At 39.0% G+C, this 27,004-nt stretch overlaps 1 pseudogene; it reads left to right on the forward strand.

The window, feature by feature from the left end:
- The first annotated feature begins 1,683 nt into the window (after positions 1 to 1,683).
- On the forward strand, positions 1,684 to 5,680 carry LOC123037903 (annotated as a pseudogene).
- The last annotated feature ends 21,324 nt before the right edge of the window (positions 5,681 to 27,004 follow it).

Genomic DNA, 27,004 nt, shown 5'->3' on the forward strand with positions numbered 1-27,004 from the left:
AACAATAACGTAAATAACTCGTCATATACTTTTTATGGTATTAAAAATCAAAAATTGTTAAAAAAATTTGATACACAAAAAAAAACTTTTATTTTTTAGTGTGTCTAGATTCGTGTAGGTAATGCAAAAGTTATAGCATAAATATGGCAAACAAATATTTATAACATTTGAATAAAAAATTCATGGCGCCCTTAAAGGAAGCTTTAATTAATTGGAAATCTGAAAAATTAATTTTGATCGTGCTTCTAAAATACCAAAGTTTCTTTTTTTGATTCGGGATCCACCCAATTTTAACTTGCCTGGTATGAAATCAAGAGGAATGAAAAGAATTTCCCCCAAGAGATTTTTTGGAGGAGGAAGAAAACAGAAAACTTTTCCACGCATCCAACGCATTTTTCACCGGCTGCAATATCGGTAATCATCAGCAGCGAGGAAAACGTGCCGCTGCTTTGACTTTACCTTGCTCCCAGTACACAAAGAAAAATAACACAAGTTGGTATGAGTATGGTATAAGTAACTGAAAAATATATACGTTAAACAAGACAAGTGTTATTTAAAAAAGTCCCCAAAATATCAAATAAAATCAATTAAAATTTCAACGGATTTCGCAATTGATTTAATCTTTCCGGTTTAACTACAGGCCGTAAATTCGTCTTAAAATAATAAATTAATGTGCAATTTTGAAGAAGGTTATAGATCAGAACAATTGACAGATTTCACTGTCATGTTAAGATTCCAGGTTTTAATCTGTCAGAGAAGTCAAGTCAAATAAAGTCAAAGTTTTGGTGTTTTCATTTTAACAATGTGGTGTTCACCTCTAGAACGACAAATCTTTGTAGGGTAAACTAAGCAAAACAAGAAAGGAAAAAAACTTCGGCAAGCCGAACTACTACCCTTGTAGTTATTAAAATACGACTACATTTAGATTTCTATGCCTAAATTCCTAAAAACAATGAAGCTATGTCGATTTTGCGCTGCGTTTTGATATCCGTTTCAATGACAGCTATATGCTATTGTATATATACTTTATAGGGTCGGAAATGTCTCCTTCACTGCGTTGCAAACTTCGAATGAAATTATAATACCCTCTGCAAGGGTATACAAAACCTGAAGAAAATCTCTGCTTTTCGACTCATCCAAAACTATTTCCTAAAGAACTCATAGATTTTGGTGGGAAAATGGTTATACCAACAGCTTTCAAAATAGAAAAAACAATAATCCCCAAGAACTTATTTTATTAAATCATTTTTAATTTATTTGCTTTCGACAGTGATGCGGCTAGTCTAAAAAGTAAAGTAGAAAAGCATAATATTGAGAAAGTAAAAACTTTAGGCGTTAAAGGGATGCGGAAGTGGTTCAAGTTGTTCAAATGTACCCCTGCGGAGGGTATTTCTATTTAAGTCAAAAGTTTGCACAGTGAAGACGACATTTCCGTTTCTTATTCTATAAAGGATAAAGATATATAAATATTCTTTACCAACATCACCAGGAGAGTTTGCCGTTTGTATGTGCGTGCGTTTTTACGAAAATTAGTCTCTCAGATTTAAAGCTATCTAGATGAAACTTTCCCAAAATACTATGATAATTTTTTCTATTACAAATCCAAATTGTTTTATGTGTATCAGTAGGGGTTTGGCCCGTCTTCGTCGGTCCGGGCCTGGCCAATTATGCACCGCGCGCCAAATGGTGAAATCGATGAAGATGCACAAAATGCAAAACGCACTCTCGGCCCGCCTAATGGTCAATATGGTGATGGCCAGCTATCCAGCCGGCTATCCTCATGTACGAAATGCTGGTCCCCGACAATTATGGCCAAGCAGGCAGTGTGGAGGAGCTACAGGTGGGTTGTGGCTCAAATTCGGGTTTTTCGGTAATTTTATTTGTATTCGCATTCGGCTAACGAGCTGTGAACGTGATTATAACTGCTAGAGCGACATATGAAAATTATGTTCGAAATGCAGTTTGGCCAAGGAGCAACGATTCCAGAGGCAAAAACAATGGCCAAGTCGACCGGGAGCTGTTGCTCTCGGATTAGGCAACCGCGGAGTGAAAATATTTGCTTTTCCATTGATCTTCTTGTTTGCCGTTGCCGTTGTTGCTGTGGCATTGTTTGTTAATGCCTTTGGCCCCGGCCATGGTCCGCGGCAATAAAATATGAATTTGTCTGGCGATTTCTGTGCTTTAAGAAGTGAGGCGACTCCATTTGGCCCGTCCCATCTAACGGCAATTGATAAGGCCCCGGAGCAGGTGGGTTCACCTGGCGGGGTCAACAGAAGTCCCTCTGTTATTGTTCCGTCGTGTTGCCGGCTGCTGTACTGTTATGATGGTTTTGGGGGATTGGATCGAGGATCGAAGATCGAGGAGGGGAGCGAGTCCCAGGCCCCACATATATGGCGAGGAATGAGTTAGATTCGGGTTCATCCCATAAGGAATTCGACAAGCAAATGTGGCTGCGATCTCGCATTGTCAAGCTAGGGGCCATTAATTTGTATCGAGTAAAAATTGATAGATTCTAAAATCCTCTTAGTGAGGATACTTTAACACAGAAAGAGATTTATGATGCTTGAATTAATTGAATTAAACGCAATAATGGTTACTCATTCGTTGCATCTGATCTACGTATTTTGTTTAGTTTGTTTGCTTTACTGTATTTAATTGTAAAGTAATCATGACAATTCTAACCATTTTTAAATTTATTTTTCTTGTGCATTTATAATTTTCAACTGGTTCTAGCGAACCATGCACCAAGCCCCTAATGACAGACGGTAAGAAGTTAAGACTTCAAAGGATGATTTCAACTAGTCTTCAACAAGTCTTCCACGACATCCGTAAATCAAGTACACCCCAAAATTCCCAATAAGTTGCCATTAACTTAGTAATTAATATTTATAAACAGTTTAAGCTTAACTGTAACAGGTAAAAAGTTTGTATTTTTTCTGTGGGTATGATTTAGCTTCAATAGGCTTGCGAATTTTTATCCGTGAAATATTAAGACGTTATTTTTTCACGTAAAATAAGATGATTGTGAAAAATTGTCTACAACTTGTACAGTTGGACAAGTCTGTATCAAGTAGTATTACTAAAGATATTATTATTAATGTTATATAACAGATTTGTCAAATCAAGGTTGTGTAAAAATGATTAAAGATGAATTGGATTTTTTTTTTAGTAATTACTAGCTATAAATAGTGATAAAACTAAACTCTATCTGTTACAAACTAATATATCGGCAATTAGAACTCATGCAATATAATGCTTTTTCTTTGCATAGACCCCGCCATTTGTCAACTAATTTACGCCAGGCAGAGGGCCACCACCCCCCGCAGGTGCAACCACGACGGACAGCCTCAGGGTTAGCCGCAGTGTTGGCCAATATGTTAAATCTTCGCCGGATCACAATGCTCATGTGACTTGTCAACGCGCTTAGCTCGGGGCAGGCACGAATCTCCTTCACAGCTACTTGGCGAAAAAAAGGAAGGAGATCAAAGCGGGTGTGCCGCCAGTGGTGGGAATATGTTGCAGAGGCAGGCGCTAAACGGCGGCTACCAAATGGCGCAAATTTCATTGCCCATACGCCCCGTTGTCTTGGCCGAGGTTTGGCTTCTTCTCTTATGCTCTGCCCAAGATACACAGGAAAATACAAATACTTCTTTCGTTCTTAACTTTTAAACAAATGTTATGTTAATACCTTCTTACTTTGTTCAGTTTAATATTTTGTTTGTATATAAAAACAGCCATGTGTAGCTCGCTAGAATTGGTTAAAATGTATAAAATTTATAAATTAATTCGTATCACAAAATTAATGAACACTTTGTCTTATGTTGTTGATGGATACTTAAAAGCTTTGTGGTTATATACCTTTCACTTCCTATGATACAACATTGTTTTTATTAATTTTAGACCCGATCATGTGTTGTGTTAAGTTAATTATTTTTAAGCAGAGAAACCGCTGCTAAAAAATATAAAATTTTTACCGATCTCAGTAAAAAAGACACTGAATGATAGGATTATAATTTTTTAGATAAGATTCTTTATTCAAAGATCACTTAAAAGATCTAAGACTAAATAGGTTTTATATTGTATTCTTTTAATCCCTGTTTTCACGCCTCCATTTCAATGGAACCTATATCATTCTGTTAGCTTAAGATTAGAAATCGGGCTAAAATATACCATAAAATATCAATTTGATTGATTTCGTCCACCTTTTTTCTGAGTGTACCTCCCTCTGCCCAACGCGAAGACAATCAATCTATGGCCCTGGTCGCCGGTTGGTTGCCTCACTTGTTAAGCGCCTCGGAGCGTTTTGTAAGAACATAAATCCTTCAGCTTCAGTGGCCGCCGCTCGTCGCCCGCTGCGGACGGCATTTGAATGCAGCCAGCTAGCTTTCCAGCCAGGCTTCGGATCGGGCCTTGAGCTTCGAGACGGGGTCCGAGTTTCTTTCCTGTCGCGCTCCGTCTGCGTTGCTTTTTTATTGCCATAAGTGGCAGGTAATTATGTCGCTTGCCTGATAAATTACATTGTTGACAACGCCAGGCGAGATGAGATGGGAATGGGCCGCGCTGCGATGAGTGGGGAGAGTTTGGCCCGGGGGAATCATTTTTGGCAAGGCGGCGGTGGAGCGGGATTCAATGAAAAGCTTTGGTGTCACTGCAATCCCACTTTGGCGGGCCTTGTAGCAAAGTATCGTTGGAAACGATGGGAAATTACGACTAACTTAATGGATGGGTAAAGTTTCTGCAGTGCTTCGATAGAGCGAAATTTCGGTTTAGTTTTTTCATTTTCAAAATACTGTTTTCAATATAGTTTTTGAGATAATCCTAGATCAGCAAATTATAATTAAATATGTTGTTCTTATTAAATAAAATGAATGGCAACAATTATTTAATGTTTTTCTATAGCAAGACGGAAATTGTAATGGGGGTCTAGGATGTACTTCAGAATATCAGTACAAATACATACCCATTACATGAGTCCCCGGAGTAACGAAGTCCTCAAGAGATTTAATAAGGCAATAATCTTTTTTGAGACGCACACAAATATAAATTATTTACTATCTTACCTGTAGAAATATATCTAGAGCTTGTGATCAATAGATAATGTTATGATTAATATGGTATTTATAGCTTGGTATAATTTGTGGGCATAGTCACTTTAATTAAAAATTTAAGCTAATTTAAGACGAATCACTGAAATCCCCATCTTATCGAGAACACCTTAAGCGCTGCTCAGTTTAGGCAAATGAAGTTGCTCCCGATGTGCAATCTTCGGTGCTCCGGGTGACCCAACACCTCCATGTGGTGCGAGGAACCCGAAGGGGCAGGTTGGGCGGGTGACATGCCACACAAACCACAACGATTGCGTGCCGACGATAAGGCGTGTGCCGCATCCAGGGAATCGATGGATGCCGCCCCCAGCGGCCAGTTGAAAGATGCTGGATCTGGCGGATCGGGATCCGAGGCCAGAGCGCCTTATATCTTTGAACACGGTAGCTAACATGCTTGGGTTTAATTAATGATAAGAAATCTGTATCTTAGGCCATTGCCGCCGGCAGGCAGCTCAGCTCCTGGCCATAATGAGGCCGGCATTCAGGTGTGCAATCCGGTCGGTGGAGGACTCTGGGGCTCATCTTCTGGGGCTCATCTTCTGGGGCTCACCTTGTGGCATCTCAATATCATGTAGATTTTTGCTAATGTGCGGTTCGCACTGCTCTGCACCACACCACACCGGGCTGCCGTGGCTCAATCTCATGCTCTCATACTCGCCATTAATTAGCTGAATTTATTAGATGGCCATCTCGCGATGTGCGGCGGTGCAGCAGCAAACGCCTGGGAATTTTTCGAATCCCTTGCATTGCTCTTCGCACTATGAGGAGAACGAGACTATGCAAAGGAGCTCAGCTCCATCGCCGTTTTTGTATATCTTCCTGAGACTTTTTAAGAAACGACAAGAGATGTGTGCGTGAGGGAGTGATATATATTCTTCCACCGTTGGATTTTTTAAAAGACAAGTAATCACATTTCTTCGATTGAAAGTCAGATTTTAGTCAATAAACCAAACGAAGGCATTTTGGAATTTGGTTTGAAAAGATTTATAAGGCATCCGAAGGTTTCTCATCACCATCACCAACAAATCGGTATAGATTTTTCTAAAAATAAGCCTAAGCAACCAAATCATAACTATATCATTTAAAAAAGAAAAACACTTTTTACCCACTGGTGTTTTCAGTACATGGTTTTACTTATAGGAAACAGACATGTTCGTGGCTTAAGTACAGTAAAGTATAGTTTGTCGCTATGGTAATGAAATAAACCTTTTCCTTGTCACGGTGCCACCTCTAGTGCACGCATCAGACGTGTGTAGCTGAGGATTGCGAAGTCAAGTCACTTTACGATGTGGCTTTGTTCATGTCGACGGCCATCGGCGAGCGAATGGCACCAAATATTTTATCCGACCAATCGTCGTTTGTCGCTAGGAGGGAAAAGTTGAGAACTCAGGGGAAACTGCGCCGGATTAGTCCGCCATAAGTTTGACTATTTGAAGTAATAAATGGTTTTATATTGTTCCATCGCCAGATCAGCGAACTTTACGTTCAATGTATTGACATTTGATTGCTCTACAGATTGTCTTATTAGCAAATAGTCGGTTGGTGGTTCGCAAGAAAAAAGGGAAACACATGGGAAAACCCAATGGATAATGTTACAGTTACAGTTTTAAATATTTATATATTTTTCTTAAATATTAAGATGATTTTACAGTTTATATAAGTCGTTAGCTAAATAATTAAGACTTTTTTAAAATCATACTTTAAATTGATTTCGAAAACCGAAACAACTTTTTCGTTCAGCAGACTCTTTGTTGTTTAATTTAATTACATGTTTGTTTGCGCCAATAGAAAGAATTATTGCCAATTTATAAATCAATTAAGAAATTGTTAATTATTTAATTAGATCGTTAGAAATAATCCGTTGAATCCTACTTAATTCTCCGATTAATTGCTGAACTGCCACATTGGCTAAATCGCGTTTAATAAAATTAAAATATTTATGGTTGTATTCTGCCATCCTCAGCGTTTAATTCATTAAAATGTTTCTGCACATTTGTCTCGCTAGCAGCTCGCATCCCGGTCGGATCCCCATTCCCATACCATACCAGCATAGTTCGGCTGTCCAGAGGCCGAACAATCTTTGCCGCAATTCAATGCGGAACTCCGCCAAGCCACTCTGGGCCGCTGAACACGATTTTGTCAACCTCTAAAGCCGCCGACGCCGCCAAGGCCCAATGAGGTTCACTTTGTGGCTTTGTGATTTCAAATATTTGTGCCAAAAGTTGACTCCCAGATTCGCTCAGGCGATCAGATGGAATCGGTAGGTACAAGCAAGAGTGGGGTGTGCTAACAAAACTGGACCATTTTAGCACTTTGTAAATCACAGAAGAGAATGTATCTATAAAATCAAGTGAAACTAAAAAAGCTCCTTAGAAATTTCAAGTTATAGAGAAAACAGACACATTTCACCAGTTTTGACTTATATCCAAGACACATTCAAATCTCACCTTGCAAGTTAACTACAATTAAAGTTTTATCTGTTTCCCATATTCGAAAATTGCTCATTAGTGATCTTAAATAAATCGAGTAAGGCTCCATCGCACTGGGCAATTGCTTTGGAAGCCGAGCATAAATCATAGCTGGCTAATAAGCCAACCGAGCTGACGACGGCATGGATACTTGGGCACGGATGCTGCTATTTGGGGGTTGGATGGCAAACCTGTTGCCAGACTGTGGCAATTGGAATCCGGGTAAATTTCAACTCCTCCTACTGGGTTCAGCTGCATCAGTGTCGACCGCGGTTCACCTTCGGAGCAGATATAGAGTTCCGTCAACAATGTATGCTAAAATGGCACTTCATCAGCTGGCCGACGAGGATGATTAGCAATCGGTGGTTCGGGCCTCCGGACCGATCCGAAATCCGTGAAAATGCAGTTGAGCCCAATAAGAAGTCGCGGGAGGAAATGGGGGAGCTGGGTAGTTAGCTGAAAGAGGCAGTTAGAGCGAGTGGTAATGACTCCAAAGTGGATTCGGTTTTGAGTTTGAAGACCCTGCAGTTTCAATACTCTTCATATCAGGGCATACAGGTGGTGTCATTATCTTAATTGAACTGAATGGTTGGGTCTATTTAATAAACATTTTGGGAGTAAGAATTTAAGTTTTAATGAATGAATTTTTTATTCTTATCCTTATTTAAATATTGAAAATAAACCTTGGCATCAAACTTGTTATATAGTGATCTTTTAAGAACTTTTTCTTACGAATATATTTTTGCAGGTGCGCGTTACAATCGAGCTTAGATCTCAGCAGCAATCCAATTAGGTTTTTGCATATGTCTTCTCTTTTTGAAGTCGGCCCAGCCTCTGCCGCCGCAGACTATTTAACAATTTTTACTACTACTAAAAATTCCGGCAACTAATGCGACTGTCTCAGCCCGCGAGTCGGTCTCGCTCTGCTTGCACCTCTTTCCGCCGGTTAGTTGTAATGCGGGCGTTGCGAAAAAGAATCGCAAGTTGTAAAATCTGGCTAATGGCAAGTTTGTTGCGAAAGCGTTAATTAAAAACCAACCAACCAGCCGACAAACCGACTAGCCGCCCGAACAAAGAAACAACATATTTGAAAAGTACATTAACTTTGTTGCCGAGCAGATCTCCGGGTCTGCCTGGGCTTCCACTTTGACATTCAGCCAGGCTAATACCCGCATTGAAACCGTCGTTCCACTAATTCGGACCTCGAATCGGCTCCGATCCAAGGCCCATCCATCGATTGACAGTTTAGCCTATCGGCGGGCCGTAATCAGGTCCAATTGTCTGCCGTTTTTGGTTTCGGGGAAATGAATAATAATAATCCTTAATATGGAGCACAAATGCGACTGCTACAATTCTCATAAATGGCCTAGCATTGACATTTAATGCCAGCTTTAAAGAAGAATAATACTCATATAAGTAGGTAGTGATCGTCTTGCCAACTGGCTATGATCTGCATAGTATGGGGAAACTATTATGCCCAAATTAAAGTTTAATAGGCATACGCACTGGAAGATTGTTGAAGCCAATGAAGATAGGAAGCATTAATAAGGAAAAATCACTAAAAATAACATCTTTTAATATTTAGGAATACAATCTATTTAGGCGTCTCGAGTTTCAAAAAAACAAAATTAAATGTTGTTTATAAAATTAAAATAAAATAATGTATTCTAATACCTTTTTTCCAAATGTTACGATTATTCTGTTTATGATTGAGGTATTAAAAAAGGATTTGCTTTTAATTGTTATTAATACATTTAATACATATTTCTTTTAATTAACTTTTTAGCATCGAATCGATGAAATTACCCACCCATTACTACTGCTTTCGGCTAATACCAAAAAAAGTGATCACTGGCAATAAACACTTACCGCATTTGAAGTGGAGATTCTGATGGTGGCTTAAACGCGGGCTCCCACATGCCAAATTCTACTGCACTCAGCTCCCCGATGGGCACCCCATGGAGTGCAAAGTGTCTCACGTTCTGGTTTTTAATCTTGACCAGGCAATTGTTACCTTTCTAATGCTCGTTTTTATTGGCCGCCACGTTCGCATTGAGATCCCAGCCGCGGTTGGAGCCTCTTCTTTGGCCCGGCCTTTGGTCTATGTGGCGTGTCAATTCGAAGCCGGCATAATTTGCTTGCCACTGCACACGACGAGATGTGGGGATGCCCTCACTCCTCACTTCTGACTCCTCGCCCCATCCCCTCTCCACCTCTTCCTGCCATTTTTTGTGTGCGCTAATTTCGTTTGTGCAACATTTTGCCGACCCGCATTTAATTTGCGCTCATTTAAACGGCGGTTTGTCGAACGAGGGGAGGCCCGGGTGCTGAGCCAGTTCACTGCCAAATGCAAAACCCATGTTGCGCATTGTGCCAATGCACGCACTTTAGCCGCAACTTGGACAGGGGCATTAGCGGCTTGTTTACATCAGCCACACCGGTAGCCGCGTAAATCTGCTATTCCCGCTCCACTCACCTTTTAGTTTCAGAATCTTGATACAGTTTTGGAGTTAAAAGCAGCCTTAGTTCTACATTTCCCTAGTGGATCCAGCACTGATTTAAATCGTGAATCAATTATATATTAAGTCGCAATTTAATTTTTGATAAATTAACCGAGCTGGGACATTGCCCCGTCTTAAATACTAGAACAGATTTTAATATGTCTAAAATTACCGATTCAAAAAGTTTGCCAATAGAATTATTTTAAATTATTTTCTTAGATTTTCAACATCCGTTCAATTTTTATTCTGTGTACTAGAAAATCGATTTAAGAAAAGTTTGTCAAGAAGAGTCGCCATACAAAGTTTTTTTTAAGATTTCTAAAATAAAAAAATTAAAATTTTTATTTTCCAAATGCTGAAAGGGTTTTGTTTAACTATAGGTCAAAATTTCTTCATTAAAAAAAATTATAAAGTTAAGAATTTGTAAATGGAATTTAAAGTTTAAAACACCTCTTTCTTGCTTATAGGCCAGTCACTAACTTACTATAAAGTTATTACTCGCATTATTCGAGTTAAAAGGAAAGTAGTGAAGTCCAAGTGAAATAAAGTTCTGTTGTAAAATAGTAATAAAATTCTGCTTGGAATATCAATTGCTAAATCAATATAAAATAGAACAATGTTATAGGATACCTTTTCTGGAAGACTATCAAATCCCACATTCTATGAGTTTCGCCACATGTGATTCCTAATAAGTAATCATGGTATACATTCCGCAATAACTTGATGCCCAACGGTATCTGAAAGCTTTCTCACACATTATACCCCAGAAGATAGTCGTAATTTTGTGGCACTGATTTCATTTCCCACCGATCCGAGATCCGAGATCCGAAGACCCAACCCAATCCCAAACAGAATCTTGTGAGCGATGCCGACGCAGAGAACTGGGGAATCAATAACAGAGCGAAGGAAGAGCGAATGAGCGGAGGACTTGGCTAAAAGGCAGCCACAATTGTCATTGAACGGCCATTCAAATGTCACAAATTGTTTGCCAAATCGCGCATTGGACATGAAATAGTTTCGACAGTTTAATTTGCCTCCCGAGCGGCAGCGACGTCGGCGACGCCAACAACAACTTGCGACTAGAAACCAGCAATGTGCAACTCAAACAAACGGCAATTGTTGGTCGGTGGCTTGGTTTGGTTTGGTTTGGATTGGCTTGCTTTGGGAATTGGTAGTCGGGTGACTGTTGGCTAACCATGAAACACCTACCAAATGGCTGGCCATTGATCGTCAGCTCCATCTCCATCTCCATCCATGCAAAAGGCCATCTCTGGTTGGCCGGGGACAGGCGCTGCCTCCACTGATGCCCCCCAATAGATATGAGCCCGGCGATAACGTTGACATTCCACCTAAATTTATAATTTTTCGCCGGGTTTTTCCCTTGTTCGCCTTGGAAAGGCTTTTAATATTTGCCGCCATGTGTGAGGGACAAAACACTGAAAAAAAGTAAATTGTACCGAATAAAAAAGGAATTGATGACCCAATTTAGCAGCTGAAAACCGTTTGTTAAATTTACTCGTTCCCGAATTTATACAAATATAGAAACATTATTTATTAATTTAACGTTTCAAAATAACTTTAGCTTCTCCAAATTCTCTTATTTGTTCCTCATATTCTCCTTTACCACTAAAACTTCTTTTATTCTTAGGTACAGAAATTAGTTTTGATGAAAAGTTCAAAAGTTAAGAGGGCCGTGCGGTAAAACCATTTCGCTTTTACCAATAAATTCTGAATTTCTATTGAAAGGCCTACAAACTATGCGGATTATTTTACAGTGTAAATGTTCCCCTTTCAGGAAGACTTTTTGCCTTCGAATTGGTTTCGGCTTGGATCGGTTTGGATTTGGCTCCTTAGAGGATTTGTCATCCGACGTCGGCAATTCGGGCATATGACAAGTGGCCCCCGGCTTGTCCACGTCGATGAGAACGAACTTACCATAACTGATCTTGTTTTAGCCATGGCCATGGCGCCTGCACTCCCCTTCTCACGCTCTTTCCTGCTCTTTGAAGCTTCTGTATTTTTGCTGAGTTTTTGTTTGCCAAATGATTTTCTGCGGTTCATTTAAGTCACGAACTGCCCCGAAATGCGCTTCCACTGGCTCAGCGACTTTGACTCTCGGACTCGGGTCCGACTGGCATGTTCTTTTGTCCGTGATTTCATTTTGATTTGCACGACAAATCCAAAACGTAGGTGCTCTGCCGCAAACCTCTGCCCCATCCTGCAACCACCCCCTCTGCCCACCCACTCCTCCTCCCTCCCCCCTTCGCTGTCATTGAATTTTAATTTAATTCAATGCAAGCCAAATGCAAACAAAAAATTGCATCTGACTCTATTACAATGCAAAGACAAGATCGCCCGGCGATAATAAAAAGCTGGGAAAATTTTTTTATAGCCTGCCTCTGGTGCTCTGATTCCCATTATTGGTCATGCCGATGATAATGATGATGATGATGATGCCTGTCGATACTGTTCTTGTTTTGTTGTTTCACTGTCTTTGCATCGCTGCTGACCGAAAAATGTCTTCATTTATGCTACGTTTATGCTAATGGATCAGAGATGGGAATACCGAATGGGTAATGATCGGGGCCCATTTCCAGATCTTCAACGGCTACCGTTGGTCGATGGGGGAGTGCCTTAACAGTGGAGCAATAGGGACGAGACTTTCAGGAGGAGCATCAATGGAGTACAGAACATTTTCAGCTTATTATTAGAGTTCCTTAATTGAGCATAACTACATTAAACTGAATAAGCTACTCTACAAAATGCAACGTATAAGTAATGATTAAATTAATTGTTGTTAAGTGTTCGATTCCAGAACATCTTATGTATACAATAATTGCACCATAAATAACATATTTAAGAAGTTAAAAAAGTGAACGACTAAAACTAAGGCTGTAAATTTGCCCCTCCCCTACATGGAAAAATTTTAACAAACCAAGAAAAGGTATAAGAGGAGGTAAATTAGAAAAATAATGATGAATTCCGTTTATATATTTTATAAGGAAATCCTATCTTTAATTTTTTATGTTTTTATAAGAATAGGTTAATATAGATTGTGCAAATAAGAGTCCCAGCTTTTTCCCACTTTGGAATCACTTAAAAGCAAACGTGTCCAAAGAAAGCAGCGCATGAAAAATGGGATATTTTTAGCCTTTTAGCCACACGCAAGACTTTTTAATAATAAAAATTTAATTTGTGGCGAACAAATTAATTTCTGAAGCGCATTTACACCTCCTAATCGCAATCACTAAATTGTCGAATGGCGCAAGGCGAGCCCAGACCCAGACCCAGACCCAAGCCCAAATCGAAGCAGCCGGAACCCACGGAGAAGTGGGCGTCACCCGAAGGCCCGAAGCAAACTCTAGCCAAGACCCACGGAGAGCCATTAGGCGCACCTAAGCGGCGGGATTAGTGGTCCAGAGGGGCAGAAGAGCCAGTGCCAATGCCAATGCCAATGCCAATTTTCCCAGAGTCTGGATGCAGTCTGAATCTGGTGGAGTCGCTCGTCTGGAGCCGTGCAATTACTGCTTCGAGCACAACGCCGGCTATCACTTGCACCAACAATATCAATATTTATGCAGACGATAACACCTTCTGATTTACACCAGCATCGCATGCAGATCCCCGCCGCCTACGGACAGATGAAGTCGGACTGGAGCTAGATCGCGGTTCGCGGCTTATTTTTCTATTAAGAGCTCAACACTTGCGCTACTGCCAGCCGGCGATCGGCAACCGGCAATTTCCAAGTTAACGCCCCGAAAAAGAGCAGGGAATCGTACACATATATCGGCGCATATATATGAAACGAGAGAAGAAACTATAACATGTTTGACATAATGGATATTAGCATAAATTTTGCGCCGGCAACACACGGCCACAGATGTTGCTGCAGCTCCATTGATTGCCCATTGCCAGAAAATGTTGCGAGCAACAAATCGCAAGTCTGTGCTACAGTGGTATTTTTATGTATTTAATATAGTTACATTTGTTTTTTCTACTTTAGTACTTAAATCTTATTAAATACAATTCAGCTACGAGTTTTTTGATGACTAACTAAGGAGCAAATATCTTTAAGGCTTTACATGAAAATGAAACATTCCACAAAGCGTTGCAGAAAAAATGTTCCCTTTCGAATGCGCTGAACACCATATATTGGGACTATTTCCAATTCATTACCATAATGTTTGATTTTGTAATATATTCTGTAGTGCCAAGAAAACCAATTCCAAAGTACGATACCAACAGAATTTCGTTGACACACTGGAACACAAAAATCAATTAAACACTTGCAATAGCTAGTTACTAAACTTTCTAATTTAAACATCCACGAAGTACAAACAATTCTTTGGCCTACAGAAACTCAGCAAAAATAAATACTGAACTCAACGTATCGGGTATTTTAAGATTTTATATTTTTTGAGTAAATAACAAAATGTTGATTTCTGAATATGCTACTTATGTACGTTCTTCGCGCAGTATAAAACAACATAAAACTTTAAAAATTCTAACTAAATTAAAGACTTTTTTAGTGATATGGGAACAATCGGTTAATATTTGATAAATGTGGTTATTTTAATAAACTTTATGTTCATCTCGATGTTATCTAGTATTATTTTATTCTATGCAACGTGTGTATTAATAAGTTTCGGTACGGCTGCAAGGGTATTACCAATTTGGGCCTGCCGAATCTAACTTCCGTTTTTGGTGTTTTTATCGAGAAAAGCTGTACCGTACTCAGGTTTTTGTCCCACTGTGGATCAGGGCGGAATGGTGGGAAAGGAAACGGGATCGTGGACTTAGCTTCTGATGGCGGCTGCTGTGGGAAGCTGAAAAACTAGAGAAAGATGGAAATAATGAAAATTTGCTCAGGCAAATAAGGCGTAAAAAGTAAATAAAATAAAGATGCGCATGTTTATTGTTGCTGGCCGTAGTCTTTTTTGCGGCCGTTGCCGATTGGGAATGTTGCTTTTATTATTTATTGAGTTGTTATTAGTGCAAACTACGCTTGTTGCAATTGCGCAGCTTGTTTATCTGATTTGGTTGCAAGTTGCAGATCCCAGTTGCAAGTTGCATGTTCAGGTAGCCGCTACATCGCGTACGGATACAGATATATATTGGCCGCATGTTGCCAAAGGTGAATGTAGCTGCTGCTGTGCATGTCTTGTGTTGCTGCCGAACACGCTGAGTTATTGCCCCAAAGCCAAGCGGCAACTTAATTAATACATGCAACCGCATTATCGCCTATCACTTGGTCACAAGGTCAGCGGCAATTACGACAAGCACTCGTCAAAAATTAAGCAATTAAATACATTAACGCACGATTGAAAGATATTAGTTTATTTAGACTAAATCTTCCTTATTCGAGTTAGAGATTTTGAGTTGGCTTTTTAAATTTTCTCGTTACGCCACAAATTTGTTGGTTTATTTTCAAACAAAAGAGAATTTTCTAGGTACACTCATAGCAAAATTAACCCTAAATTTTAGAAATTCGCCCTAAAACTTTATTTTTTCTAAATCCAAGAAAAGATTTCTATTTTCAAGAAATTTTTTCTCAAAACAAGAAAACTTTTCTTAAATCAAGAAAGTGTTTCTCAAATGTAGAAATTGTCGCCATAAACTAAGCTCACCCTAAATCCAAGAAAGAATTTCTATATTTTAGTAAAAATTGTACTTATTTTTATAAATTTTTTCTTCAAATTAGAAATTCTGCCCTAAAAAATTATTTACCCTAAAAAATAGAAAAATTTTCTCAAATTAACCATAAAAATACGATAACCCTAAAAATAGAAACGCTTTCTTAAATATAGAAATATTTTTTTAAATATAGAAATATTTTCTTAAATATAGAAATATTTTCTTAAATATAGAAATATTTTCTTAAATATAGAAATATTTTCTAAAAAATAGAAATTTATCCCAAAATATAGAAATATTTTCTATAACATAGGAAACATTTTTTAAAATGACCATAAAATTGTTCTAACCCTGTCCGAGTAGCCTAGGGGTTAGAACGTCTGTCCAGAAATCTAAGCACCGCAAGTTCAATTTCAGCTGCCGACATCTTTCTTTTTTTCTTTTTATACCCTTGCAGAGGGTATTATAATTTTGGTCAAAAGTGTGCAACGCAGTGAAGGAGACATCTCCGACCCTATAAAGTATATATATTCTTGATCAGGATCACCTCCTGAGTTGATATAGCCATGTCCGTCTGTCCGTCTGTCCGTCTGTCTGTTTCTACGCAAACTAGTCTCTCAGTTTTAAAGCTATCGAATTGAAACTTTGCACACACCCTTCTTTCCTTTGCACGCAGTATATAAGTCGGAACGGCCGGGATCGGCCGACTATATCCTATAGCTGCCATATAACTGATTGATCGGAAATGCCATAACTTTGGTGTTTGTCAAGTTAGGAAGTTGGGATTTTCTATGGGTTTTATATTTGGCCAATCAATCCGACCTACCAAATTTCATGAGGATCGGCCGACTATATCCTATAGCTGCCATATAACTGATTGATCGGAAATGCCATAACTTTGGTGTTTGTAAAGTTAGAAAGTTGGGATTTTCTATGGGTTTTATATTTGGCCAATCAATCCGACCTACCAAATTTCATAAGGATCGGCCGACTTTATCCTATAGCTGCCATATAACTGATTGATCGGAAATGCCATAACTTTGGTGTTTGTAAAGTTAGAAAGTTTGGATTTTTTATGAGTATTAAGAATGCATCATAGGAATAATTTTGGAGAATATAATTATAGAGTATTCTGCAAGGGTATATCAACTTCGGCTCCGCTCGAAGTTAACTTTCCTTTCTTGTTATACCCTTGCAGAGGGTATTATAATTTTGGTCAAAAGTGTGCAACGCAGTGAAGGAGACATCTCCGACCCTATAAAGTATATATATTCTTGATCAGGATCACCTCCTGAGTTGATATAGCCATGTCCGTCTGTCCGTCTGTCCGTCTGTCCGTCTGTCCGTCTGTCCGTCTGTCCGTCTGTCCGTCTGTCTGTCCGTCTGTCTGTTTCTACGCGAACTAGTCTCTCAGTTTTAAAGATATCGAATTGAAACTTTGCACACACCCTTCTTTCCTTTGCACGCAGTATATAAGTCGGAACGGCCGGGATCGGCCGACTATATCCTATAGCTGCCATATAACTGATTGATCGGAAATGCCATAACTCTGCTGTTTGTTAAGTTAGGAAGTTGGGACTCTCTATGGGTATTATATTTGGCCAATCAATCCGACGTACCAAATTTCATAAGGATCGGCCGACTATATCCTCTAGCTGTCATATAACTGATTGATCGGAAATGCCATAACTTTGGTGTTTGTAAAGTTAGGAAGTTGGGATTTTCTATGGGTTTTATATTTGGCCAATTAATCCGACCTACCAAATTTCATAAGGATCGGCCGACTATATTCTATAGCTGCCATATACATAACTGAACGATTGGAAATGCCATAACTTTGGTGTTTTTAAAGTTAGGAAGTTGGGATTTTTTATGAGTATTAAGAACGCATCATATGAATAATTTTGGAGAATATAATTTGCAGAATATTCTGCAAGGGTATTTCAACTTCGGCTCCGCCCGAAGTTAGCTTTCCTTTCTTGTTTTTTACTTGTGTTATAAACACAGATGAGAAGTAATGCTTAGCACGACTTAATGTTTTACCCTTTATGGAAAAGTAATTAAAATATTTGTTGTCATATGAAATATCATCTTAGAAAATTTATTTTAAATATTTCGACTTTCACAGTTGCGACTTAACGAGTTCTAAAAACTTTTTATACCCGTTACTCGTAGAGTAAAAGGGTATATTGTATTCGTGCAAAAGTATGTAACAGCTAGAAGGAAGCGTTTCCGACCCTATAAAGTATATATATTCTTGATCAGGATCACTAGCCGAGTCGATCTAGCCATGTCCGTCTGTCCGTCTGTCTGTCCGTCTGTCTGTCTGTCCGTATGAACGCTGAGATCTCGGAAACTATAAAAGCTAGAAGATTGGCATTTTGCATGTAGATTTTAGAAGTTCCTACGCAGCGCAAGTTTGTTTCAAAATGGTGCCAAGCCCCTTTAACGCCCACAATCGCTTATATACGATTTTAAAAATTTTAATATTTCGGAAAAGTAAAAATGCAGTTTTATTGTGTTTATCAATACCTATCGAAATGTAGAAGAAATTTTTCAAATCGGACCATTCGTTAAAAAGTTATTTGTGATCAAAGTTTCTATCTCCATCTCCCTCGCACTCCCTTTACCTGAGTAACGGGTATCTGATAGTCGGGGCACCCGACTATAGCGTTCTCTCTTGTTTAACCTAATATTCTTCGCAAACGCCCCATCATATAGTCTTTGGTTTGGCATGCGCTCTTCGCGCGCGACCGTGGCTCCATTCAATGTATTTGAACTCACGCGCGGGAGACCTGGGTTCGAATCCCACCGACGGACCAATAAAATTAAAAGTTTTTCGGATAATATACTTATCGGATTTTACTTGTAAGAACTTAAATAAATCATAATTGTTCTAATTTCTCTCTCTCTTCAGCACAGAATTACAGTTGAAGTCGATATTGGCAATTCATTAGTGCAATACTAATACAAAATTGGTGACTTTTCTGAATGAAAGCGAAGTGCTTAAATCATATATGTACATATAATATACACATACATAAATCCTGAATGAAAATTACATCATGATGAATGTAGGCACATTTTTCTAATTTTAGGAAAATACCTTGCATTTAAGAAATATTTTTTATTTTTAGAAAGTTTTTCTTGTTTTTAGGGCTCTTTGCCTTAGATTTTAGAAAAGAACGCCCTTAATTTTAGAAAAATTTACCCTACAATTTAAGGTGCGATGCCTTTGAAGTCAAAAATAAGGCGAATTTCTTGTTTTTAGGGTTAATTTTGGTATGAGTGTACACTTTGTTATTGGATGAGTATTATAACTGGAACTTGATTAAATGGTTGATGTTGAGGAATTGTTGTATACCCTTGCAGAGGGTATTATAATTTCTGTCAAAAGCTATTTGGATGAGGCTTTGAAAAAGTCTTCCCCTGATACAGGTAATACATAAGAACGGGTATAAAAACTTCGGCTTGCGAAGTTTCCTTGTTAATTTTCAGCATATTTTTTATGTTTACCCGTTCACTATATCGCTAGCTCTATGACAAGCAATGGCGAAAAAACAAACTCCTTTTAACGAGGTGGAAAAATAGTGTCAATCGATTCCTGAAGCATAAAAAATGTCTAAAATTAAATTTATGAACGAAAAATAATAAGGATAAGTATAATATATTTTCGGTTACACTTATGTATATTTAAATGCTACCTTGGTGAATTCGTTGTATTATAATAATTACCTAAGTATAATGTTTTCGTTTGAAAAGAAATAATATATGTATACGTAAGACGAATTTCGGTGACATTTTTCACTGTGCAGACACTTTTTGTCAAAGACAACTCGAGCAGTATTTGAGGCAGAAAAACCAGCCTACCGACCTGGCATTGGCAGCTCCATATGTTGTGTCCTCCCCCGCATCCCGCTTCGCACACCATGACTATTTTCAGTTGAAAATTACTTTATAGTGTTGGCGCGCATAAATTGATGTAATCGTTTGTTACCATTTCTGAAACTGAACTGGACTGCCACTCAATTGCCTTTGTCTTTGGTCAAGAGCACCAGCAAAGGCCCCACTCTCTTATCGCGCATTTGCGCATGCGCTTCACACTTACTCGCCTGGTTCCCCCAAAGGCGACATATCGCCCCTTTTCCCCGGACTGCTGGCATCCGAGCTATCTTTGGCATGCGCTTGCGTACGATTCGGCATGGCCACCGGAATTTATTTTTTCTTTTCTTCTGCTCTTGCCTCAGCTGTTTACTCCACTTAGATCGGCGGTAGAAGATTGCCGGCAGGAGTGGGTATTCTCACGACCAAATCGAGTCAAAATCAGACTAAAGAATACAAATTTTATTTAATACTAGTTATTTATTTATTATGGTTTTATAATTTATTTGTTATATATTTTTTTAAAACGACTCTAATTATTGAGATAAAATCAAATAAAAAACATTATAAATATTTTGTAATTCGTTGCTGCAGAATTGAATTAAATTAAAGCACTTTTTTTAGATCTTGCCTATTTCGTCTTTCTGATATTTTTAACAGAATGAAAAAAAATGATTTGAAAATCCAGTATTGTTCGAACACATTAACATTTATTTACGGAAACTTATGAATAGAATCAGTTTATGGTATAATGGAATATTAAGTAGGTGTTGCCAAAACAGTTATGGGATGCTGCTTCATTTGGGACCATTAACGCGGCGGTTAGTTGTGAAATTATTGCACAGTTTTGAGTGCTGTTCAATGGGGCATGAATTGGGGAGTAACTTAAAGGGAACGGCAACACCTATTAACATCACCAACAGCACAAAGGACACTTGAGCAGCTGTCCTATCAAAAGAGTCGGTTCGAACGCGAAAAGAACACCCGCTCCATTGAATCCCCTGCGAAGTTGTCACAACAATGAGGGCGCTAAAATGAGCACGATCTGCCGTTGAGCAACAATATTTATCGAGAAACATTGTCCCTTTGTTGGACGGGACTGCTGACAATGCTCGAGCGACCCCGACATCGAGGGTTGACTGTGCGGTATGTCATCGCTTGGCAGGCAAACAAATTTATTGATTAATGCTTCTTCGGGCTCGCAACTGAATGACTTCGATCTCGATCATAAAAGACCTTCTGTGTTGGCTGCAGAAAAAATAAACTCATAAATTACCAACAAGAGCGACAATTTTACCCTCTGATTTTGTTTCTAACTTTTGCTGAATGCCGTTTTCAACAATTGCCAATCACCAAACGATTGGCTTTGCTCTCTCCCCCCATATAGATAGATTATCGTACCGTTTGCAAACAGTTTGAAAATCGGAACTCATTGCCAACAATATAAAGTTCATTATTTAGCCATAAATTTGTTTTGACATGTTTTGCTAGGCGTTGGGCTGTCGATTGGCCATGCTTCTTTATAAAGTGCGCGATCGCAATGATCGGTTTAACTTTTGGCATTTACCTAATGATATTTTAAATGGGATCCGATGCTGAAGACTAAAAATTAAAAATGCTACAGTTGAAGGCTGAAGTCGGTAGCATTTGCATACATCGAGCTTAATATCTCAATTCGCATGGCAGGGCACATTTCCGTTAGCTAATCAATAACTAAATGTCATAGTTCCAATAATCGCTTTGTCAGTTCTGTCAGGTAAGCTAAACTATGAGACAAATATAAGCTTGGTGTACGTATAAAATACTTCATTGCTAATATGGGAATAAAAAAAATAACCAAAATCAACATAAAAATAATCAAAATCCTAGATACCTCTCTAACCTCCATACCTTCCATTTTTAAACGTGTTTTAATTAATGAGTTATGAACAGGCAATCTAAAACATATTTAATCTTTAAAACCATCTTAGGAAAGCATCATGCCCCAATAGATATAAATATTACCAAAAGGGTAATACGTACATATAACTATTACAATAACTACAGCAAATAAGTTTACAATATTCACCTGATAGATGATGTTGCTTATTTTTAATCGTTTATAAGATCTATTTAAGTCACAAAATCAAATGAAATGTAAGATAAGAGCCCTAACTAAGAAAACTAAACCTTATATCAAAAATCAGTAAACAAATAAAGATTATATTAATCCCCGTTGAAAACAATTCAATTTGAATTACACCAGATTAACCAATCACCAAAGCAATGTCCATTAAATGGCCCCAAAGCAGGTGTTAAGCTTTCTTCGCCTCCACCATGTGCCACCAATGAAGACAAATGACCAGCTCGGTGGCCATTACTTATCCACACTTTGCGCAGTCTCCATCCGCCGCCCACTGCCAGATCTCGCCATCTCGCTCTGGTTCAGTGTGTGCGAGAGTGTGTGGCTCAAGCATCGAGTTTGTCGCCTAAGTCATTTGTTATGTGCTCGATACCGAATGGTGTTCAAGTGAGTAATTGGCGAGTTGATTTGTTGTGATTTGATTTGATTAGCATGTAGATCATCGTGATCAGCGCAGCCGAACAAAACGGATAAATTGTTTTCCAGCAGGAGCAGTGGCAGCATCAAATTAAAGACACATGACTACAATTTTGCGCTCCACGGCAGTTTGTCGCCATTAGCGTCGAGGTGAAATCTCAGCCAGGAGCTGCCCAAGTCGCCGGGAGATCGGCCGGCGAATGAATCTGATTGCCTGTGACGGCATTAGAAATACAAGCCAAGCGAGATGCCGGCCAGCGAAACAAAAAGAAACGTCGTTCGAGGCATTTGTGTCATTTGTATGCAAGAGTAACAAGCCAGCGAGACGATCGAATGCATTGAGTCCCAACAGATTAGCTGGACGCGGGCCGATCGACCGCCCCAGAGCTTGGACAGCTGGAGATTCATGTGCACAATGAATGGACAGAGCGGCAATCGCAATCGCAGTCACAGTCGCAGTCGCAAAGCTAAGGCTATAGCCGCAGCGAACTGCCGATCAAATCGATGCCGTGTATCGTGTACCTCTCCATCCTGAGACGGCATTGCCATCGATTTAATTACAACAAACGCGTCAGCAAATTGCCTGACGCGAACATTTGCACACTTTGAAAGCAAAGCAAACAGTTGAATCAACAGAAAGCTGATCGAAAAAACAGGAAAGAAGGCTGAAAATGAGATTTTCGACTATGATATACCTGGTGGTCACAGTAAAGCTTAAAAGTCGAAGGACTAGTTAGGGATCATGAAGGAAGTGTTAGTAGATAATGACATCATATTGTTCAAGCGGACATAGTAATATTATGATTTAAAGCAAAGTCGTGTGACGAATTTGATTGCACATGCTTTTATTGATATCTGAAATATCTGAAACCCCTTCTTTTGTTACATACGTCCAAACGAACGCATCTACTCTGCAAAGTACCGGGTATAACAACAGAAAAATCAGCAAAAATAAATGGAATCAAATAAGAATTGCCCGAGCCTCTGGGATGGCCTAGACAGAGGTCCAAAATGTATCCATCCCCAAGCTCGTGTACCTTGGAGCGCCATCGAGTTAACAGCAAGTGGCGGTGCATTTGGCTTTGATCTAAGGCTCAAATCTTTGCTGCCCTCTCCCAGCCTGAGCCCCATCCCCTTCCCATCCCCACAAGCTCCTAGGCCGTTATTGTTAGCTCTTGTTCGGAGTCACTGTGCCGCATTGTGCGATGGTAACTGTGCGGCAGCAGTTGCCCCTGGTCTTGGTCTCGGCCCGATTCTCGTTTGGCCATTAAATGCCACCGAAGTTCACTTGTGCTCTCCGATCGTGATTGCGACTGAGTGATATTGAATGTCTGACGTTGGGGATGCGAATGAGACGCTGGCGCAGAGTGCGAGTGTGCATCTGTGAGCTGGCGAGGTGTGAAAGGTGTTTAGTTGTTGACTAATTGTTGACTTTAAGCTGGGCATACCAAATCGAACGCTGCGATCGTCAGCAGATCAAATTGTGACTTTTCAATCTTAACAGATTGCGTTTCAGGTATTTTAGGCCTTTTCTGAAAATAGTCATAAAATAATTTATAAAATTACTTTTTGTTTTGTCTTTATATTGCATGTTAAAGTTGGAGAATTACAAAGAAATGTATATTACTGCTTTTAAACGTTAGCGATTTTCAAATGTAGTTTTGCATTTGGAAAACTGGATTTCGATCAGCATTGCCTGAATGGTGTGCCCTTACAAAATGTATTTAGTAATCAAGTTTTTATACATGATTTTAAATGGATTTGATTGAAAAAACTTCCGCTTGGCCTTTCAACATAGTAAAATTCGTTGGATTTTATGGCAATGCCTTTACTACTATTTCCAAATTGGAATCAATTCCAGTTTTAAGTGTATTTAAAAATAGAACAATAATTTATCGTTTTGTTTGAAAAAAATGCGTAATGTCTTTTTTAATATTTATTTATTATTAATAATAATGTTTTTATTTGTGTTAAGATTAATTGATTTAATTTGTATCTTTTAATGTGTTATGATTGTTATACCGTTGGTGTGGTTTTGTTTTTTAAGTTTGCAGATTTCTGGTACCTGGTCCCTGTTTGGTATTTGTGATTTGGTATATTAAGTCTTATTTTGTATATTTGTTTTTTGTTTCGTCATCTATTTTAACTTTTGCGTTGCTGCACTGAACCATATATGCTTTTACATTACATTTTTGGGCAGTTGGTTGGTTAATTATACCTTTCCGACCCCCAGATCGTAAAAATATTTTAATTTTTTCTATTAACAGACTGTGACGAATACAAAGGATAATATTTAGAAGTTTCCCGATCGATATAAAATGTTTTTTTGTTTGGCAAAAATGTCAATAAAAAAGGATAGACTCTAATAAATTATAGAAATACCTACAAGCAATTTACAATGTACAATACATATTACAAAGATTTCTTTAAATGAATCGTTTTCCTCTATTTACGTTTGTATTCGGTTCTTTGTAGTAATTTTCTCATCTCTAAGCGAAATCTTCCTTATTTTCTTTTGGCATGCACAGCTGATGATCGGCTAGAAAATGTGACCAGAAATCTTGGATGAAGAAAAATGCCCAAGAGTGTTTAGCCTGGGACAGAGCCTGGGCATGAAACCGAGTCTGCCGAGCGTGCTGCCCCCGTGACACATTGCACATGCTGGGAGCGAGGCACCAGCTCCACCAGCTCCTCCAGCTCCTCCAGCTCCACCAGCTCCTCCAGCTCCATCGGCAACCCCCTCCAGAGCCGCCTCGATGTCAGGTGAGTGAGAATTGTGTCACATAGTCAGGCGCTGACACTCTGCGACTCCAGTGGAGTAGGAGCTATAGTCCGACTAGCGGTATATTTGCCTGTGCCAAAAGTTTTTCCTGCTGCTACTACTTCGGCTGAGCCGCTGCCTCCGACTCCACTCCACTCCATAAATCTCGCCACACAATGACAAAATATTTGCAAATCGCAAGGCGCGCTTCAGAGGAGCCGCCACTCGATACAAATCTATTTTCGTTCCCCGACTCTGTTCAGTTTCGTTCGGCATTATTATATTGTTTACTCGGGACAGTGGACCCAGAGTGCCAATAAGACCGAACATTTTTGGGAAATAATGTCAGAAACTAGAATAAAGGCTCAGAAATGAAGGGTTTGCAGATAATCATACAATGTAGTTTATCCACGGGTAATACATAGTATATAACTGAAAACTGTTTTTGAGAAAAGTATAAAATTAATTGTTGTCCACTTACAGCTCATTAACTAATTGTAAGTAATTTAAAGGGCTATAAACGGACAATATCTTAATAGAAAAACTCTTTTATATATGTTTCGTTTATTTTGTACTGATTACTAATAACTTTTTAAAGGGGCATACCACTAATGAACCACACCATTAAAAACATTTCCATTTTTCACAACATTGTTTTGCAGTTGAAAAACTATTTCTATGTTTGTACAAAATGATTCACCTTTTAAGAGATGCTACTCTTTTGCTTTTCTACTTATATTATAAGTTTAATAGATACATTAAGTACAAGAAAGGGTCAATTTCCCTGCTTCTTACCACTGTTCGAGGTGTCCCCATCTCAGCCCAGTTTGGGAGCCTGGCCAGCATGCGAGAGCGTCTTCTGCTTTATCTTCTCCGGGCTGTTTGCCTTCGCCTTCAACTTGTTATGCGGCCCAAACAATTGTCTATTCTTTTTCAAATGCAACTGCCGCCTGGTAGCAGCTATGCTGGGACACAGACGACGACTTCGACGACGTCTCCCCTGGGGGCAGTCGAGGAGTCTCCGGCTGGGATCTGCTTTCCTGCAGCCTGGTGGGACCCCATCCAATCCTCGTCCACTCCTGGGGCTCTTGCCTGCCTTTTTGTTTTTGCTTCTCGCTGGGCGCGTTTAACATACAAATTGTTACACTTACAAGGTGAAATTTATTATTGCCCACGGCGGGGCAGCTGAGCCATCTCCATGCGGCTCATCTGGGGGCTTTATTCACGGCGGGATTGGAACTCTGTGCCGCTCTGTGCATATCCCTCATTTTCTGCTAGTTTTTACTTAGCTTTCAATTAATGTCTAGTCATTTATCCGCTTTGTTTACATTTGGCTATTTTTTCCTTCTTCTCACTCGAGTGGCTACTGTTGCCGATGACTTGTCAAGGAGTTTATGGTCCATTCCACCTACTCGGCAATAAATCATGCCTTAATTTATGTCGCCACTCAATAACGAAACCCTGACAACCGAATATGGCGGCACGGTGCCATAATTTCATAGCCAAGTTAACCGTATAAAGAAGCCACGATGAAGATCGCCGAGTGTGCAGTTCACTTCCAAAGCGAACTGTTTAGGTGTTCCAGTTCCAAAAGTTCAGTTTACACGCTCCAACGCTCTTAGAATTGTTCAAGAACAATTATTTTACAAAATCTTTAGGTATACTTATATATAATATTCTAACACTTGGGTGATCGTCTGATAGTTTAGGAAGATACAGTGTCATTACAAGCTAATTTCCTTTTTTCATAACCAAAACCTTTGAATATATAACTTAACCTATCTAATAGATCTGAGTTATTTCTTAGAAATTTTTCAGAAATCCTTAAAATTTTCGAAGGGTAAACTTCCATCTTAAAAATATCCTAGTGTTTTTGGATAATGTTTTATTGAGAGTGAGAAAAATAAAACAGTTAAATCAAACATTTAAGAGTTACCCTCAACTTATAGTTCTTTGGCTTACGGTTTCATCCATTTACTTCTCCAAGAATTAACATACTCCAAATATCGATTCTATTATCTATTATATATTTAAAGATTCACTTTACTTTACCCGAAAACTAACATTATCTTCAAATTGAGTCCCTTCATATGAAGGGCTACAGCAGAACGCTA

The sequence above is a fragment of the Drosophila rhopaloa genome, unplaced genomic scaffold (assembly GCF_018152115.1).
Source record: "Drosophila rhopaloa isolate 14029-0021.01 unplaced genomic scaffold, ASM1815211v1 contig_217, whole genome shotgun sequence".
Classification (NCBI taxonomy): domain Eukaryota; kingdom Metazoa; phylum Arthropoda; class Insecta; order Diptera; family Drosophilidae; genus Drosophila; species Drosophila rhopaloa.